Below are 6,730 nucleotides of genomic sequence, written 5' to 3'. Positions count from 1 at the left end.
TATAGAGTCATGAGTCCTATTCCTAGCGAGGCTATAGAGCTCCCCACTCCCGAGTTATGACTAATTAGTACGCTTGTGGGCTCTTCTAATTATTGGTTCATTTGCTCGTTACTCCCTAGTTCAGGCTCATTTTCTATTTGCTCTAATAAGCTATTATACCATAATCCCTTATTCTCAAAGATTAATTTAGTATCCTAAATCTTATCCTCTAAGAGCAGTTCTACTATATCCTTTACGATCTCTATACTATGGCCTTTAGTACATTCACGATTCTTTTTATAGAGTATATTCTCGTCAAATATAATATTATATATAATAATTACTTTATTGAGTACAGGGACCCAGATTTTGTAAATATTAGATATAACGTATCTAATTAAATATCTAATATGCCCATATGGTATAACCTTGAATACTCTCTTATTCCGTCCTACTTTGCGGTCCTTAATTATTAGATACGCCCTAGAACCATATATATAGATCCTATTCTAATTAGGCCTGAGATTAACTATTATTTGAGCTATAAGCTCTGGGTCATACTAACGGAAATAATTACGGAACCACGAATCAAGTACTTTATTCGGTATTCTCTAGTAGTTTATATACGAGGGGCTCCGATTATATAGGTAGATTGCGGCCATGGAGCTCTCCGGCCATAGCTTTTCAGGCAAATTAGCTATTAAGTATATTATAATAGCCTTATTTATAATCTCCTGCCCTGCTCGCTTAGTACTACTATTCGGCTTATATATATACGAAGGAGAAAGCTCGATTTTAATGCCTTCTTTCTTTACTCAGATCTAATAGGCTAATATTTCTTGGATCAGAATAACTGCTTTCTCCTAATTATGCTTAATATAAGTAATCGAAAGGTTATATTATTTATATACCTACTACTCAAAATCCCTGATTATATTAAATACTACTAAACCCCCTTTACTCTATAGAAGATATCTAAAGAGCTTTCTACTAAATTCGTCCTTAATTATTAGAATCTAGCTCGAACTATTATAGCCATTTGGGTAATTAAATAAGTCCCATAAGATCCTCTAAAATAGTCGAGCAGACTTCCTCTTAGTTAGCCTATACGAGATTACTTACCTGGCATATGCCTGAGTACAAAATTCATATATAATTCTTATTAGTCTATTAATTTTCACGTTATATATATAATTAACAAGCTTTTATAGAGCTTTATAGGCTAAATGCCCTGCTCTCGTATATCATTTTTCTTCTAAATTACTTCTCGGCTTAAGATACTCCCTTAATCTCTTATACCGAGCTCTAATTAAATATTCGAGTATTAGAAACATAAATATACCGCTAGTACTAGTAGGAATTTCGAACGGAATATTAGAGTAAGTAGAGAGCAGCTTATATTTAAGGAAAACTAAATTAAACCTGTATTCTAATTATATTAATACCATATTTTCTTTATAATCTCCTAATCTAACTATAAGATTATATTTATAATACCAAGCTTTCTTTTTCGCTAGGCGAGCTTCGGAAACAATATTTATATGGAATCCTTTAATAACTATAATATTATAAAGGATTAGATCTTTAGTATGCGGTCCCGCAGGTCTATTAACTACGTTTTTAATTATACGAGTACTATATCTAATAATTAGAAGACTAGTTATTCCTGCTTCTATATAATTATTGATTTTTACCTTAATAAAAGTACCAGAATTAATTAGATCCTTGCTATTAACCAGGTATATGGTACCGTAGTTATCTAGTAAGGTACTCTAAGAAAGCGGATATCTTGAGAAATCGAGTATTATATAGATCCCCTAACCTGGGCTCTAGATTATAAGTATGAGATTTACTAGAGTAGTATTAAAGTTCCCAGGAAATTGGATTCCGGATACTTTGGGCTTCTTTTTAGAACTAGTACCGGGCATTAGCTTTTCCATAGCTCGTCTACTAGTAATTTTCATACCGTATTTCTCTTCTAGCTAAGGTTTCAGATCCTTCTAATACTTGGTCAAGATCCTTTCCCGGATTTTTCTAATCTGTTCCTTATTAGGCTTGAATTTTATCCAAGTTTTACTCGATCCGGTAATTGCAATTTCTATAGTAGTATAGCTAAGTAGGTCCCATTTATACTTATATATTTTGGAACCCTTATAAGGGCACTTATAGTACTTGTACTTATCTAAATCGGGTTTGCCGTCCGATCCTTTACTAGTTCGATTCCCGAATATTATAAAGATTATAGGAGCTCCTGAGTACTTGGCATTCTGATTTTCCAAAATAATCCGATTAAATACCTGGCTATACTATTTAAGCGTAAGGATCAGAAGCCCTAGTTCGTCTTTACCATACAGATTACTGAGCTATTCTGTCGCCCAGGTTAGTGCGAGTTTCCGCTAGAGGGCTATTAAGAACTCAATTACTACTAGAGTGCCTTTGATTTTGGCGATTTTGAGAGCTCTGGCTCTATTAAGCGCCTTCTTCCAATTAGTAAACTAGCGCTTTGGGCTCACTCCTCCTTTACTTGCTTGCAGTAGGACCGAGCTATACGCTCTCCGAGCGGTAGTAATTTGTACTATATCCGTAGAACCATATTTCGTTAATAAAGCCTTGAGAACCTCGCAAATAGAGCTCTGCTTACTCTCTTTAAGGCCTAATATAGAGTTCGTAAGGATCTCTGTATTGACTATTTAACGGAGCCACTGCCTGATTATACGGTAGCATACTAGCTTATTCGTCTAGTCTAGTTTCTTGATCTTATAGTCCCGTAAGAGTGCCGAATAGTAATCTCTGATATTCCCGAATATTATAGGCTATAGAGATACTAGTTTTGATCCTTTCTCAACTATAGGTCGAGTATCTTTGTCCCAATTTTTTGCATTAACTTAGTATCTGGCATAGTAATTCTCTATTTCTTTTAGTATGAGCTCGTTAATTATAGGGGAAGGCCTGAGAGGAGCTACCATATTCGTTTCGATTGCTTTATTATTAAATGGATTAATCTTATCCCAGATGCCCTCGTTGCCTGCTACTCTACGGAGAGCGTCGAACTAGTCCGCCCAGGAACTGCGGTCCTTTAGGACGATGATCTTTACCGTGGCTTCTGATATAATCGCAATTGAGCTTTGGAAACTATAGGAACTATGGGAATGGTTTCTGTCGATCGGTTAATATCGGAAATACGAACTAAAGTGTGATTTTCGAAGAATGAATTAAATGAGCTCTTAAATACTCTCTGCGGCGTACTAATTGGGAAGCTTATTAGTACGAGGCCGGGCTTATAACTAATATACGTATAGATTGCAGAGTAGGGAGTTATATTGGATAGTAAAAGAGTTTATTAAACTAGCTAGAAAAGAGCTTGAGTGAAGTGTAAAGCTTCAGGAAGTAAGTATATAGATCCTGACTAAGTAAAGTAATCGCGCTAGCCCCAATTTAGTGATTCTCACTGCAATAATTACTTAATTACTATATAATAAAGTATTATATAGATCTAGAACTAGGGTTCTAATTACTATATAGTTTTATATATACTTTATTAGAAAGGAAGCTTAAAGTTCTTTAGAAATATCTTAATATTAGTTTAGAAAAGAAATAAATCCGTTATTTTACTAGCCTAGCTAGTATCCTAATTATATTTATTCTAAAGAAAAAAGGCAGCTTATATTTATATATTAATTACTAGAGTCTAAATAGGATTATTATTAAGAACTAAATATTATTACTACTTATTAGTAAGACTATAAATAGGCTTTATAAAGTAAAGATATATATAAAGCTAGATTTAAAAAATACTTATTATTAGTTATAAATATAAAAAGATAATAAGTAAAAAATAATATTTTAAATATACTATAAATATTTTAAGTATTATATTATATTCTTTAGATTATCTAATACTCTAGTAATATTCTAAATATATATTAATTATATACTAGTAAGTTTTATAAATATTATTTATATAATTTATCTAGATAATATTCTAATTTATTTAGAGAACCTAGAATAGTATATAGTAATAGTCTAATATATACTCGAGTAGCTATAATAATACTAGCTCTTTATAAACTTAGTAAAATGCGAGTTTAATATAGAGAAAGTAAAGTTCCTAGAATTTATAATTAGCCCAGATAATATGAAAATAAAAGCTAGTAGGATTATAGTTATTAGGAAATAGCCGGCCCTAAAGAATAATATCCGAGAAGTTTAAATATTTCTGGGTTTTATTAATTTTTACTAGAAATTTATTTATAAATATTTTAGGGTAATAAAAGAATTAACTAATTTATTAAAAACTAGTAAAAACTTATAATATTATTTTAGCTAGATAAATAAGGCAGATAAGGCTTTTAAGAAACTATAAATTATATTTATAATAATACTAATTCTTTATTATTTTAATTTAGCCTTAAAATTTTATATAGAAATAAATACTTTAGGATTTATAATTATAGGTATAATTTCCTAATTCTTTAGTAAGAAGGCAGAAGCCAGATAATACTTTATTATTTTCTATTTAAAGAAAATAACTATAATTAAGAATAAGTATAAGATATATAATTCTAAGCTCTTAGCTATTATTCTAGTATTTTATACTTAGTAATATTATCTAGTATATATCTAATATACTATTATTATTAAAATAGATTATAATAATTTAAAATACTTTATAACTAAAAGAAAACTAAATAGTTAATAAATAAGATAAATAAAGAAGCTAGCTATCTTTAACTTTATTTTAGAGTACTAGCCAGGGTATAGTAATTCTATTAATAAACTATTAAAAAGACTAGATTTTATAGTAAATATAAATAAAAATACTTTATTATTTATATTTTATAATAAGCTATAGAATATAGAATAGAGAGCCCTATAAATAATAGTAATAAAACGTTATATTATTCCTATAATACCGTAATTTAAGGCCTAAGAAAAAGGAAATAAGTATTTTTTAATTAGTGAAATATTAAGAAATTCCGAAAGAGAAGTTTATTTTAGTAATAGAGTAATACTAGAAATATTACTATTTGAGCCTATTACTAATATAGCTAGTTATAAATAATATATATTATAGATTCTAGCTATATAAGTAGCTAAGTTTGAAATAATATATAAGAAAGATAAAGAGATATTATTTAAACTATTATTATAATACTAAAGGCTTAATCTATTAGTATAATACTAGTAATATAAATAGTTCTTAAAAGAGATCTTTACTAGAGCTATTAAGATTTGGGAACTTAATATATCTGGATTATTGAGATATTAGAATACTATTTATATACTAAATAAGCCGGCTTTTAAAAAAGAATTACTATAAGCTAATTATAATAATTTTATAAATAGGTATTTTGGTATTAGTAAGATATTAGAGATTTTTTAAAGAAAATATTTCTAGTAAAGTATAAAAAAGAATATAAAAGACTATATTAGAACTTGCTCTATATATTAATAAACTAAGGTAAAGAAATATTTACTATATAATATATTTAGTTTATTTTCTTTTTTCTCTAAGCTATAATAAGAAATTATTATAGATTTTATTATAAGGCTATCTTTTTTTAGGTTTTATAATAAAATATATAATTCTATATTTATTATTATTAATAAATATACGAAAATAGTATAATATATTCTAATTATTAAGAAGATTTCGGCTTCTGAATTAGTAAAGCTATTTATATATTATATTATTAAAGACTTTAGTATATTTATAGATATAATCTCTAATAAAGAATCTATTTTTATAAGCAAGTTCTAGTTAAATTTATACTTTTATTTAAAGATTTAATAATAGCTAAATATAGTATTTTACTTATAAACTAATAAATAAATAGAGAATCTAAACCAAACTCTAGAATAATACTTGAGGTATTATATTAGCTACTAGTAAGATAACTAGATAATAAAGCTTACTTTTATAGAATTTATATATAATAATTCTATATATTTAATAATAGGAATTTCTTTATTTTATATATTATATAAATTCTATTCTAGTATTAAATTATATATTAAAAATAATATTTTAGAAAAAGAAATACTAGTAATATAAGAAAGAATATAGAGGATTTAAGTAAAATAAAAAGTACTATAGAAATAATAGTAAAAAGTAATAGATATATAGAAAAAGTATTATAATAAGAAATATATTAATAAGAAATTTAATATATATAATAAAGTTATATTTTATATAAATAATATTTAATAGCTATAACCTAATATAAAGCTAGTAGATAGATATCTTAGTTTCTTTAAAGTTCTAAAAATTATAAAAATATATAAATAGATATATTACTTGAAATTATTACTATTATATTAGATTTATAATATTTTTTATATTTCTTTCTTAGAACTATAATACCTATAAGCTAGTATTATAATAGAACTAGAACTAGTTAAGATTAAGAATAAAGAAAAATTCGAGATAGAATCTATTATAGTTTATAAAAAGAATAGAAAAGGAAAGAAGTATCTTATTTATTAGAAAGATTATTTATTAGTAAATAATATATAGGAATTACTAAGTAATCTAGAAAATATAGCTTAAGAATTATAAGAATACTTGAAAAAAAGTAATATTATAATACTATTAGCTAAATAGAGATATAAAAAATAAATACTTTTATTAGGAAATTATTAAAAATTATATATTTATTTTTAGAAAAATTATATAAAAATTATTAAGAATTCTAAAAACTCTAATTTCTATATTTTATAAATATCCTATTTTTATAACTATTTTCTATTA

This window comes from Hyaloscypha bicolor, assembly GCF_002865645.1.
Source record: "Hyaloscypha bicolor E unplaced genomic scaffold K444scaffold_15, whole genome shotgun sequence".
Lineage (NCBI taxonomy): Eukaryota > Fungi > Ascomycota > Leotiomycetes > Helotiales > Hyaloscyphaceae > Hyaloscypha > Hyaloscypha bicolor.
This window is presented reverse-complemented; position numbering follows the sequence as displayed.